Source organism: Micromys minutus, assembly GCF_963924665.1.
Source record: "Micromys minutus genome assembly, chromosome: 14".
Taxonomy (NCBI): domain Eukaryota; kingdom Metazoa; phylum Chordata; class Mammalia; order Rodentia; family Muridae; genus Micromys; species Micromys minutus.
This window is the reverse complement of record NC_137983.1, coordinates 18,724,437-18,740,043: the sequence shown is the minus strand read 5'-3', so window position 1 is coordinate 18,740,043 and position 15,607 is coordinate 18,724,437.

The following is a 15,607-nucleotide window of genomic DNA, read 5'->3' as shown; positions in this document are numbered from 1 at the left end:
CCCATTTAAAGTATACAACATGATCTTAACAGAACAATAATTCAATATAATATAAATGAATGTGTGTTTCTTAGAATGAAATACATAACAAATCATATGTACGGTCTTTTCACTTTATCTGTATTTTTATATCAGTATTTACTGTACTTGAAATTATACACATTGTACTAATACACTTTACATATTATTCTCCATAAATAGGCAATAATAAAACATTACATATATATATATATATATATATATATATATATATATATATATATTGCTCAATCTTAAAATGTAAAATGATGCAGATCTAAAGAAGAAAATGTAAAATAAAATGCACTTATTTGAGAGATATTAGTGTTCAAAACTGGAAACAAAATTTAGACATAAAATATGTTCTTTTATTTATATAAATATAATTTCTAATGTACATTTTCCCATCATCCTTGGATAGAGAATTAATCTCGCTAACCTTTGCAGTTGTGACAGGTTTTCACTTTGTCGTTTCACTAATCTGTGAATACAAGGATTACTCATTCCTTTCAGGGTCACAGTACGTTTCTGTCAAGTTGAATTCTCTTTTAAAGAAAATCCACTAGCCTGAACAGTCAAGATAACAAGAAAATAAACATAAAGTTGTTAAACTTTCTAATACCACAGGTAAATATGTCTTATTGATAGGTTTTAAATTATTTAAACCTGATGAAAAACTGAATAAAATGTGGCCACAAATTCTGTACGGTGTGTAATTCTAATAATTAACTTTTGCAACTTTTAAAGCTGTTTGAATTCCTTAATCTAAAACTATACAATGCAACCAATTATTTGAATTCGAATGCTATATTGGTATAACTGACAGAATAATTAAATTATCCTGACTTGTTTTGACTGCTGTAATAATCATTCAATTATTTGACTGTAAAATATCCTTTGGAAAAAAATAACAATTTACAACAAAATATTATTAAGCATTATAGATGCACTTCTATTTATTTTTATTATAAAGTTTATTTTTACACATTAAATGGTAATTTTTTAGATTAGATTGAATAAAGGATGTCATAGTTTATCGAATCTTTAATATGACAAGCTTGTGAATAATCTATACTCTCTTTCATCATGAATTAAGAGAGGATATATTGAACTTTTTTAAAAACAGTTCTTTCTCAATTATTAGATATAAACATTTTAGCAATTAAAAAGAAAGTGTAAGAGTTGGTAATATAAAGAATTTGGGGCTACATTTTATTCTGTTTTATAAGAGATTTAAATAATTTAAAGCATATCAATAAGGCATATTTACCTTCAATATAATAATTCTGTTACCAAAATTTTAATCCAAAGCAATGCCATTTATTAGCTTTGCATATATCTGTAACATATCATAATTTTATATTTAATTTTATTGTAAATTTTAGAGCATAGTAAGAGTGACTGACCCTAGAGAACTTATAAACAGAGACCATTATGATATTTGCAGTCATCTAACATAAAGGAAAACAGTTTAAAATCAGTGATTTTCATTAACTAAAGTTGCCCATATCTGAGCTAACACAAGCTTTTGATTACCAGCATGTAGCAATGCTATAGGAACCATTCAGACAGACAAATAAATAATTTAACAGTAAATTCTTCATTACAAACATGACAGGCTACTTTTTATAAATAAGAAATCACACTTAAAAATGAATATACACATGGCCAGCAGTTTCCAAGGGTACAGGCCTGGTGAGAAATTGATCTGAGTAGCCAGGGAGCAGAAAGATCTCTGCCGAGTGTGCACAGAGAGTGTGCCCCTGCCCTGCCTGATCCAGGGACAAGGAACCCAGCATTAAGAACTTTGTTTCCTCCAAGCAGCTTTGAGGTGGAGAAAAGAGCTCGGCTCATCTGCCACCTGGACCAGCAGTTACCAAAGTTACAGGCCTGGAGAGAAGTTGTTCCAATTAGCCAGGGGGCAGAGAGATCTCTGCTGCATGTGCACAGAGAGTGTGCCCCTGCCCTGCCTGATCCAGGGACAAGGAAACCAACATTAGGACCTCTGTTCCCACCCAGCAGCTTTGGGGTGTAGAACAGGGCTCGGACCATCCCCCAACTGGACCAGCAGAGATCCAGGGACACAGACCAGGTACAAGGGAAAGGCAAGAACATATCACTGAATACAAAATTGCAAGAGGAAAGTGAAAGAGCATATCCAAAGGAAACCAAGACAACCTGGCAACACCAGTACCCAGCTCTCCCATCACAGCAAACAAGAAAATGCCAAACATCCCAGAAAAAGGAGACACAGGCTTAAATCATACCTCAAGACGATGATAGAGATCGTAAAACAAGAATGGGAAGAAAATCAAAAAGAATCAGAAGCTTTTAAGAGGATACAAGAAAAACACTCAAAGAACTTAAAGAACTAGAGGAAAACAGAACCAATGAGATGAAGGAATGGAAGAAGGAATTTAAAACAGAAATTGACACAATAAGGAAAACACTAAACTAGATAACCCTAGAGGGAGAACACCTAAAAAAAAAATCAGGAGTCACAGAAGCAAGCATTTCCAATAGACTACAAGAGATAGAAGAGAGAATCTCGGGGGCCGAAGACAACATTGTAAACATAGACAAAACAGCCAGAGAAGATGCAAAAAAAAAAAAAAAAAAAAAAAAGCTCCTAACCCAAAATGTCCCGGAGATCCAGGACACAATGAGAAGACCGAACTTAAGGATAATAGGAATAGAAGAGGGAGAAGATTATCAACTAGGAGGCACAGTAAATATCTTCAACAAAATCATAGAAGAAAACTTCTCTACCCTTAAGGATGAGATGACCATGAGCATAAAAGAAGCCTTCAGAACTCCAAATAAGTTGGACCAGAAAAGAAATTCCTCCTGACACATAATAGTCAAAACATCAATGCCCAAAGCAAAGAAAGAATACTAAAAGCAGTAAGAGAAAAAAGACAGGTAACATATAAACGCAAACCAATCAGAATCACACCCGATTTTTCAACAGAGACTCTGAAAGCTAGAAGAACCTGGACAGACATCATGCACACCCTAAGAGAGCACAAGTGCCAGCCCAAGCTGCTATACCCAGCAAAACTATCAATCAGAATAGATGGAGAGATGAAGATATTTCAAGACAAATCAAAATTTACACAATATCTGACTACAAACCTAGCAATACAGCGAGTTATGGGTGCAAAACCCAATACAATGAGGGTAACTACATCCTAGAAAAACAAGAAAACACCTAAGCAAGAAAACCAAAAGAAGAAAAAGACACAGACACATCTTAATGTACAAAATCAATAATAGCAGCAAACAGAAACAACTATTCCTTGATATCTATTCACATAAATGATCTCAACTCCCCAAAAATGTGCCATAAGCTATCAGACTGGATACATAAACAAAACAACAATGGCTTCAGCTCTAAGGTCAAAGATAGACAAATGGGACTAAATGAGATTTCAAAATTTCTGTGAGGCTAAAAACATTGTCAAGAAAACAAAATAACAGCCAACAGAGTGGGAAAAGATCTTTACCAACTCCACATCAGATAGAGGCCTAATTTCCAAGGTATACAAAGAACTCAAAAATCTAGACACCAGAGAATCAAACAACCCTATTAAAAAATGGGGTACAGAGCTAAGTAAATCATTCTCAATTGAGGAATGTGGAATGGCTGAGAAACCTTTAAGGAAGTGCTCAACATCCTTAGCCATCAGGGAAATGCAAATCAAAACAACCCAGAGGTCCACCTCAAACCAGTCAGATTGGCCAAGATCCAAAACTCAGATGACAACAGATGCTGGGGAGGATGTGGCAAAAGCAGAACACTTCTCCACCTTTGGTGGGGTTGTAAACTGATACAACCACTCTGTAAATCAATCTGGCGATTCCTCAGGAAATTGGACATAGTACTACCTGAAGATCCAGCTATTCTACTTCTGGACATATACCCCAGAGACACTTTAATACACAAGAAAGATATATGCACCACAGTGTTCATAGCAGCTCTATTTATAATAGCCAGAAGCTGGAAAGAACCCAGATGTCCTTCAGTAGATGATTGGATACAAAAATTGTGGTATATTTACACAATGGTATACTACTCAGCCACCAGAAACAATGACTTGACCAAAATCTAAAGAACATGGCTGCATCTAGAGAACATCATTCTGAGTGAGATAACCCAGTCACAAAAAAACAGACATAATTTGCAGTCACTGATAGTGGGATGCTAACCCCAGAGGCTCGCACTGCCCGAGAAACAACTCACAGACTGTGTGAATTTCAAAGTTCAAAAAAAAAAAAAAAAAATCATGCTCAATCATTACACACCAAAAATCTTTGACTAGTTCCTGGTTATATCCTGTTTTATGTGTACCTTTTGCTCATTGTAACTAGTAGGACCTTAACACAGAGTATCAAGCCTTAAAAAAAAAAAAAAAAAAAAAAAAAAAAAAAAAAAAAAAAAAAAAGCCAAGCACTGATAAAAATGTATTTCTATACATTTATGCAAAAATGTTTAAAATTTTTTCCGTTATCTTTGTTTTTTAAAATAAAGTTAAAAATGAATATTCAGCAGATTATAATGTAATCTAAGTGGAAATCCTGGTTAGCTCAAATTAAATAAATATTTAAGAAGAATTGAGGTTGTCATTTTTTATATGTCAAACAGATTTGAGACTGTATATATATACATACATACATACATAGGTACCTACACATATATATGTCTCTGTGTGTATATTAAGGTGTACACACGTGTGTAATGTGATAATCTGGTGTGCTGTTTGCAAAGATTCTAGTCTTTGTAGTGGCAATTTGACTCTAGGTTTATATACCATATACTTTTGGTTTCTTGGTTACCCAAGCATTTTCATGTTGTGTTTGTTTCTGTTCAAAGACATTGTGTCAGTGTGGTGATGAGTAATGGGTAACCCAGTGTTTTTTGATAAACATCAGCCTAATGTTTTATAATAGCCTAGTCTATTTTTGTGGTTCTTTGGGAAACACTTGGCTAACAATTTAATGTAAACAAATTCCATGACTGGAAGCCTTACTTTGTGACAAGAGGTGGCCAGTTGAGACTCTATGTTTTTCATTACCAGCAGAATTCATTAAGATTAACTTCATGTATTTTAGAAAACTTATACTGTAACACATTTATTTCCATATCATTCTCAATTTTTTCTAGAGTACAGTTGTCTCACACATTCGCTCCTTCCAACCTATCTTTCCTTTCTCTAATCACTTGATCATCTTTTTTTTAGTCTTCTCCTTCCCCTGGGTAACCCGTACATTTTTATAAGCATTATATACTAAAAACTTTGAGTTATACAATTATTTTCAGTTATTTTGTGAAGTATTAATATATTTTTATATATAAAATATAATATAATACATAGTTGCCCTCAGTAAGATCCTTGACTTATTAACTTATTAGTTTAATCATATTAAAGAATAGAGTGTTGGGATGGAATAATGGTGCTTGTTATGGTAGGAAAATTCTCTAATGTAGAGTTACATAACAAATCAGCCATAAACGTCTTTAAAGAAAAACAAATCAATGACAATTTTCATCTAGATAAAGAGCAAAGACATGTTAAATACCATGGATTTATTCATTTTAGATATATTTGTCTATGTATTTTATTGCATAAGTAAGAAAAAGTGTGGACTTAAATTGTCCATATTTCTTCTCTTAGTGTGTGCCACTTGGAAAAAAAAAATCCTAATGGTTTTATTTTTTCAATTTCATATCTGTTATAGGAGTGGGACAAACAAGAGGCATCTTTTCTACCTATGCCTAGGGCAGATACTTTAAGCACCATTAAAGCACATATTATTATTAATTAATTTATGCACTGAGTATATTAATACACTCAATGCTAACTTTTTATGTTCCTATTATAAGCATTTTTAAGTTTGTTTTCTTGTAAAGACATAAAAATATTGGGGAATATAATAGACTGGATATTATAAATTTATAAGATATTTTACAATTTATATAATTATGTCCATTGTATATCTGAGAAAAAGAGCCTTTTTAAATGGACAAAGGGGAGAGATGTAGTTGCCTGTATTATGAATGTTAATCTAATACTCCTCAAAATGTATAAATGTGCTGGCACATATCTTCTGGGAACCTGCCCCCATTTAATTCTGATTAGTAAATAAAAATGACTGAGCAGAGTAGACAGAGGGAGGACTTGAGATTTTCCTTGGCTTGGGAAAGAGAGAGAGGGGAGGAAGAATGAAATCTGTGATGCCCAGAGAAGGAGAAAGAAAACTGCACAGGAGAATGACATGAACTCCATGTGATGGAGCCAGGAAAGTGTGTTCCAGATTGCAACACAGTTGGACTGCCCTCTGGGTCCAGAGCAGCCTAAACAGATTAAATAGATTACAAATATTTTGTTGGGGTTTACTAAAGTGTTTTATAATACTGATACTCAGTCTTGCCTGTGGTCAGGGTAATGTGATCAATCTTGACACCTAGGCTTGCCTGGAAGCTGCAGGTATTGGTTAGAGGTTCCAGCTTCATAGATCTAGATGAGCGTGTGCACATGCTCTCTCTCTCTCTCTCTCTCTCTCTCTCTCTCTCTCTCTCTCTCTCTCTCTCTCTCTCTCTCTCACACACACACACACACACACACATACACACAAACACACACACACGGACACACACCTTCTATATGTAGTGTTTCTACATCAAAGACCTGTGAGAGCCCTGTAACAATATAAGGAATCAGTTAAGGATGCAACTAGCTGGAACTTGCATCTCACCTACTACCTGTTTCACACATGACAAGCTCACAGGCCAGTAAAACCTATCATACCATGGCACTCAAACCTTAGATTTTCCCACTGAGTACTTGCTTATCTATATACAAAAGGCCCCTTCATTTGATCTAACCTTTGACATTAAGACGACAATGATACTATCTAATACATAAAATGCCTTTGTTAAATATGAAAATATGTGTGCAAATAGTAAGAATAATATGTGGCTCTTGGCAAGTGTTTGGAATGTTTGTATGACTTTGTCTTATTCAGACATTGATATGTGCTTACATAAACATATATTCCTATTTTCTTGGTGTATAATAATTTGTATACCTATTTTTCTCACTAAATGAAAGTTAGTTCTTTGTGTCATAGTTTTATACTTGGATATGTTTATCTTTATCAGTTTGATTCACAAAAATGATTCTTGTCATTTTAATTGTATACAACTGATTTTCAAGTATCAGTGTATGGTTGTTCCCTGACAGGTTGTACCAGCACTTGACCAATACAGATGCAGATACTTATATCCCACCATCAGACTGTGCCTATGTACCCTTTGGGAAGAGCTAAGAGAAGGACTGGAGAAGCTGAAGAGGATTGCAACCTCAAAAAAAGAACAATAGCAACCTACCAGTTCACCCAGAGCTCTTAGAGACTAAACCCCCAAACAAAGAGTACACATGGAGAGACCAGTGGCTCCAGCTACATGTGTAGCAGTCGATCTAACATCAGTGAGAGTGGGCGAGACTTTGTCTTCTGCAGGCTTGCTGCTCTGTATAGGGCAATGCTTTAGTTGTGAGACAGGAGGAGGTTTGTGGAGAAGGAACATGCTCAGAAAGGAAAAGGAGAGAGGGAAGAGGTTTTATGAGAAGGGGGGTATCCTTTGAAATGTAAATGAATGAAATGATTCATGAAAAAAGAAGTTGTTGTGTTTTTATTTGAAACGTTGTATTTGTGTTTGTCAGGGAGATTGGTCATTTTCTTATCTTAGAGCCTTTTATTCACATTTTCATCAATAATAAGAATTCCAATTATAACCACAGTGACAGCAAACTATAAAGTGCGATACACATAATACTATCCTATTCAACTAGGAATTTCTGAGAATTATAAAAGAATTTCACATAGTTTTATCCATCAGTCTCTTTTCCTAAATGTCAAAACACATTTCCCTTACATGATTTCAGCCTATAACTATTTTATAAAAATATAATCCTCAAGTATGACAATTTAAAGTATTTTAACTGTCTTATTACTAGCAGCAAAGACTTTTCTAAAGTAATCTGAGAATTTGGAGCCCCATTAATAGTCTTAAACATAATCTATATTTCTATTTATGAATAAAAAATCTGGAAAAGAAGTGTATCTAAAGTGACTAATTGGCCAGATAAACTTTTAGTGCTTTAGGCAGATTCAAATATTTCAACTCCAAAACTCTAGTCACGTTATCTTTGGCTAGCTCTTTCTAACAAAAATCCTTGACCCCTTGTGTCAAAACTCATAGTTTTTAGAATCTATTGACTTATTGCTATATTGTTCAGCAATCCAACAAACTATAAAAATTTCCAAAAAGTGTTTCCACCTCGGAACATGGAATTTGGGGTAACATGATCTGCGAACTGGGCCAGAGAGTTATGGTTTCTATAGGTTCTCTCACCCCTCCCCATTTATGCATTGAGATATTTCTAATTTTTGTTTTTTCAATAATTTGTGTGAGTTGATTCTTATTATATAAAGATATTTTATATTTATTCTACCTTTGGTTCCACATAATTTCACACAAATCAGCTGAAATTTAACTTCACCAACATCGACTGTGTTTCACTCCTTCCCTTTTCACATTTTGCCGTAAATGACTGTGATATTTAGTCCATAAATATTTGTACTCTCTCCTCACTGTCGATTGCAAATGTCATCTCATTAAACTTTTCTTTGTTACCTGCTTTCACACTATTTGTCTAATTCTACAGACAATAATGGTGGTATTTCTGTGTTCTTTGTGGTTTCTCTTATTTTTTTTTATTCCCATGCTAACATATATTACTTTTAAACAAAACTGAGTATATGGGAAAAAATAAGACCAAGTACAAAATAGAAAAACAAAACAAAATGGAACAAACATTTATAACAATTAAGAATAAGTCCATTGCTCCTTGCTTGAACTGTCTTTATCCAAGGACTGGTTATGAACTCATATCATATTCATATCTGGAATTAGTTCAGTGACTAAATAATGTGGACAGCTTCATTGATGTCTCCCAGTTGTATATTCACCTGGGATTAAAGGGTTTACACATTAAGAAACCCTTTACTCACATTGTCAAGAAAACAAAACGGCAGCCAACAGAATGGGAAAAGATCTTTACCAACTCCACATCAGATAGAGGCCTAATATCCAAGATATACAAAGAACTCAAAAAGCTAGAAACCAGAGAATCAAACAACCCTATTTAAAAAATGGGGTACAGAGCTAAACAAAACGTTCTCAGTTGAGGAACATTGAATGGCTGAGAAATATCTGAGGAAGTGCTCAACATCCATAGCCATCAGGGAAATGCAAATCATTCCACCTCACACCAGTCAGATTGGCCAAGATCCAAAACTCAGATGACAACAGATGCTGGCGAGGTTGCGGAGAAAGAGGCACACTTCTCCACTGTTGGTGGGGTTGCAAACTGATACAACCACCCTGGAAATCAGTCTGGCGATATCTCAAAAAATTGGACATAGTACTACCTGAAGACCCAGCTATTCCACTTCTGGGCATATACCCCAGAGACACTTTAATACACAACAAAGATATATACACCAGAATGTTCATAGCAGCTCTATTTATATTAGCCAGAAGTTGGAAAGAACCCAGATGTCTTTCAGAAGGTGAATGGATACAAAAATTGTGGTACATTTATACAATGGAGTACTACTCAGCTATGAGAAACAATGACTTAACAAAATTCTTAAGAAAATGGATGCATCTAGAGAATATCATCCTGAGTGAGATAACCCACTCACAAAAGAACAGACATAATATGCAGTCACCGATGAAGGGATACTAACCCCAGAAAGCACTGAACACTCCAGAAACAACTCACAGACTGTGTGAAGCTCAAGAAACAAAAATAAGAAAAGAAAGAAAGAAAGAAAGAAAGAAAGAAAGAAAGAAAGAAAGAAAGAAAGAAAGAAAAGAAAGAAAAGAAAAAAAATCATTATGCTCAATCCTTACACACCAAGAAAACATTGACTAATTCGGGGTTACATCCTGTTTTACATGTACTTTATGCTCATTGTAACTAGTAAGACCTTAATGCACACTATCATACCTTTGAAATAAATAGCCAAACATTGACAAATATATATTCATATACTTTTTTGCAAAAGTCTTTAAAATTTGTACATTTATCTTTGTTTTTTAAAATAAAGTTGTTCAAAAAAACAAAAAAAACCCTTTACACTCTTAATGCTGTCATAAATAGGAATTGAAATCTGTAAATGTTGCTGTGATTTTGTTTACAAAATATAATATTTTATATTGAAATATACAAATTATTGATGGTCACTAAAATTTTTACAGAAGTCACAAAATTATCTAAGTTATGGTATAAAATGATGAGAACAGTGCCATTCAGTCATGTTTTTATTTAATTTATAGACTCTAATACATTTTCCTATGATGTAAACAAGAACAATATTTGGGTTACATCCCTATAGATTTTTTGAAAGATCTTAGGAATAATTAAGTTCTAAGTCTGTAGTCAAATACAGAATTGTATTCTATGGGTTTAATTATTGAGCTTCAGTGAATTCACTAAACATGTATAGTATGTAGTTGTAATATTTATTATAAAATTAGGTATAGTTTCAAAATTTACAGTATCATCTTTCTATTAAAATATTTTAATTCAATACTGCTTTCACAAAATATGGAAAGCAAAAATTAAATTAGACAGAAATCAAATTTCATGACTTAGATTCATAGATTGTTCGCTTTCATTTTAATACCTATATTAGATTGAATAGCAATGTTATTATAAACAACGACTAATTTAGAAAGCTTAATCTTCACAGTCAAACCTTTACCTACACCTATATTTTAATAAGTAGCATATGACCAAAATTCTAGCTAGTATCTTTAATTTTAATATATGTACTTATTTGTATATAATATATGGTTTAAGAATGATTTAAAAAATTAAAGGGTAGCATAACAACTTAACTAGTGACCTCCATCCCAATTCTGAAAGTGCTTGTTTAGTACATATTAATAGAAATTGGACTGCTATTTACACATTCCTCATTAGCTTTTGTGGCACCAGATCAAATATTTCTGACTGTGTACTGTTATGAGAGAAGTAGGACTAGACCTTTAATCATTTTTCCTGTGTAGGATCAATGGTAAATCTATTTACATTTAAGTCTGGTCGCAATATCTAGGTTACACTTTTAGTGCCTGGAAGAATCTTGAGAGAATTTAAATATTATGAAAACAAAATAGGTATGAGAAAATATTTGTATTCACTTAATTCTGGGATACATAAATTTATAAGATCCTTTCTTGTTACAAGAAAAATCCTCACTGTAAGAAGAAGGACAAGACAATTGCAACTAATACCATCTAAATTAGTATTTTTTATAATATATTTCATTTTATATACCTTTTATTTTAGTGAAGACTTCATATTTCTGTTGAAATAGTATTGTTTGTCAACAAGGTGTAGACATATTTCAACTTCATACAATTTTTAACTCTATATGTATTCAATTTTTTCTGCATGCATATCACTGTACTGTCTGCATTCCTGGTGCCTGCTGAGCAAAAAAGTTACAGATGTTCATTCAAGATCTATCAGTTAGGGTTATCAGAGGAGCAGCCAGTGTTAGTGTTTGAGGCAGATCAGTCCCTCATTTCTCTATTTTACATGAAGTTACATTATCCTGACTCTCACTACTTTATGCATCTGTTTTGAGTAGAATATTATACTGGATTCACTGAGGAAAATTGTGTATGCATATAACTGAATTCTCAAAATGATATTTTAGTTCAGAATTTACAGAAACACATTATTTCAGTATGTCAACCTGAAGTACTTTCAAGGTGTTTATTAGTCTGAAATATGTTTTTTATTACCTATTCTTTAAAAACTTATAGCATATATCTATCAGTTCCTGAGAATTTGTCCTTTAATCATACCTACTAATTTATGAAATTGGTTCTGAAAATAGTACTGTGAAATATATTTCATTAGGCTTTACTTACTATTGACAAATGTAATCATTTGATAACTATGTATTTATTTGGATACTGTCTAGTCACACAAAAGAATGATTCAATTTTCTGTGTGTCACAAAATAAAGTTCCAATTTTCATATCACATAATACCAATTTTGATTTGATATTAAGGCTGAGACTGAGGTTTAATAACAGGGTATTAGTAGACTAGTAGAGAATTTATAAACTATGTATTTGAGTTATTAGGTTATTTGATAAATTGGTACTATATACACTTTTTGAGTTCAGATTATGAAAATTCTACCCAATATGCCGTACTTGTTGTGATTATATTTTCTCCTATTTAATTCAACATTTTCTCTGTTGCCACAGTCCCTAAATAAATTCCACATATTATTTTATTATATGAACTTTTCTTTATGTGTTGATATGTTAATTTCAAAAAAATATCTGTCAGCCAGCAATCTAAAGAACATACCACTTGTTATAACTGAAACTCAAGGTAAGAGTATTCATAAAATGATATGTTAAATGTCTATCTTTTGGGCTGATCATGGTGGCTCATGGCTTTGATCTCAGTGCTCAGTTGTGAAGGAAAAGAACATACCAAGGAATACATTTAGAGACATCCATAACTACACTGATAGACCACATTTCAAAAAACATCTTTACATTCATTTGATAAAATTCTTAGAGCTCAGCTTCTAAAAGTGTGGGTCACACAGCCATCTGGGGTAGTGTAGAAGGCTGTGGAAATTTGACAACAATTAGATTTATGAATACATAGTGACCAAAACTTAACACAAAGTTATAATATGTGTTTAAGGTATTATAGCATCACTCACTTGCAATATATGGTAGGATTATCACTGTGGCCTTACTGAAAAATTTTTGTCAATTCAATAAAGTGTATATGGCACAAAGCAGATTAGATTATAGACCAAATGAGTGCTATTAACTGTAGTCCTTTCTGAAATGATTAACATTCTTATAAAAACAAAATGATGAAATTATGGAAAATAATTTTTTGAATACTTTTCTAATATTGTTTTGTAGTATGTATAGCATATTTGCTGTAAATTCCTTACATTCCATACATGCCATATAGTGATATAATATCTGATTTTTAAAAATTATTACATCAATTTTGAGGTTAGTTAAGAATTTTCAAGATCTGCCACTTGGACCGCCAGCCCATAAGGTGGAAAAACTGGTGAGTGGGGGATCTGGACAGCCAGGGAGCAGAGAGATCTCTGTGGAGTGCACACACAGGGCACAACCTCCGACCAGCCTGACCCACGGTCCAAAAACAGAACTTTGGAACTTCTGTTTCTAACCAGCGGCGATTTCAGGGCACACCAGAACAGAGTGCGGACCATTTGCAGCGTGGACCGCAAGCTCCTAGGCCTGAAAAACTGGGACCAGGAACAGAAATTTGGAACTTCTGTTTCCAGCCAGGGGAGACTTCAGAGTGCAGAACAGAGCCCGGCCCATCTGCCACACAAACCGCCAGCCCCTATGGGTTGAGAAACTGGTGAGTGGGAGATCTGGGCGGCCAGAGAGTAGAGAGATCTCTGCGGAGTGAGGACATGGAGCGCGCCCTCTGGCCTACCTGATCAAGGGACCAGAAACAGAACTTTGGAACTTCTGTTTCCACCCTGCGGTGATTTCATGGCTCGGAGCAGAGCCAGGCCCATCTGCCACACGAACCACCAGCTTCTAAGGTTGAGAGGCAGGTGAGTGGGAGATTTGGGCGACTGGGGATCAGAGAGATCTCTGCAGAGTGCGAACGGGGGCACACCATCCAACCTACCTGATCTGGAGACCAGGAACAGAACTTTAGAACCTCTGTTCCCACCCGGGGACCCTGAGGCATAGAACAGGGCTGGGCCCATCTGCCACCTGGACCAGTGGAGATCCAGGAACACAGACCAGATACAAGGGAAAGGCGAGAACATATCACTGACAACAAAATGGCAAGAGGAAAGCGAAAGAGTATATCCCAAGAAAACCAAAACAACCTGGCAACACCAGAACCCAGATCTCCAAGAACAGCAAACATCAGAATTCCAAACACTTCAGAAAAGGAAGAAGCAGACCTGAAATTATACCTCAAGATGCTGATAGAGATACTTAAACAAGAACGGGAGGAAAAGCAAAAAGATTCAGAAGCTTTTAAAGAGGAAACAAGAAAAACACTCAAAGAACTCAAAGAACTAGAGGAAAACAGAACCAAAGAAATAAAAAAATGGAAGAGGGAAATTCAAACAGAAATTGACACAATAAAAAAAAATCAATAAAAGAGATAACCCAAGAGGCAGAACACAAAAAAGAGAAATCAGGAGTCACAGAAGCAAGCATTTCCAATAGATTACAAGAGATGGAAGAGAGAATCTCGAGGGCAGAAGACAACATTGTAAACATAGACAAAACAGCCAGAGAAGATGCAAAAAACAAAAAGCTCATAAACCAAAATGTCCAGGAAATCCAAAACACAATGAGAAGACTGAACCTAAGGATAATAGGAAGAGAAGAGTATCAACTAAGAGGCACAGTAAATATCTTCAACAAAATCATAGAAGAAAACTTCCCTACCCTCAAGAATGAGATGACCACGAGCATAAAAGAAGCCTTCAGAAATCCAAATAGGTGGGACCAGAAAAGAAATACATCCCAACAAATAATAGTCAAGACACCAAGTGCCCAAAGCAAAGAAAGAATACTAAAAGCAGTAAGGGATAAAGGTCAGGTAACATATAAATGCAGGCCAATCAGAATAACACCCGATTTCTCAACAGAGACTATGAAACCTAGAAGAGTCTGGACAGATATCATGCAGACCCTAAGAGAGCACAAGTGCCAGCCCAAGCTGCTATATCCAGCAAAACTATCAATCACCATAGATCGAGAGATGAAGATATTTCAAGACAAATCAAAATTCACACAATATCTGACCACAAACCCAGCACTACAACGAATTATAGGTGGAAAACCCAATACAATAAGGGACAATACAGCCTAGTGAAAACAAGAAAACTCCTAAACTAGAAAACTAAAGAAGAAAAAGACACAGACACAACTCAACCCACAAAAGCAATAATGGCAGGAAACAGAAAAAACTATTCCTTGATATCTATTAACATAAATGGACTCAACTCCCCAATAAAGAAACATAGGCTATAAGACTGGATACATAAATAAAATCCAGCCTTTTGCTGCATTCAGGAAACTCATATTAGAGACAAAGACAGACATTATCTCAGAGTAAAAGGGTGGGAAAAAAACTTGCAAGCAAACAGCCCCACGAAGCAAGCTTGAATGGATATTCTAATAATGAATAAAGTAAATTTCCAACCAAAAGATATCAAAAAAGATAAAAATGGACACTTTTTACTCATTACCGGGGAAATCTATCAGGAGTAACTCTCAATTCTTAACATATATGCTCAAATTAAAAAGCAGCCACATTCATAAAAGAAACCTTACTAAAGCTCAAAAAAATACATTTCAACCCACACAACAATAGTGGGAGACTTTAACAACCCACTCTCACCAATGGTCTGATCATGGAAACAGAAACTGAACAAGGACACTGCAAAACTC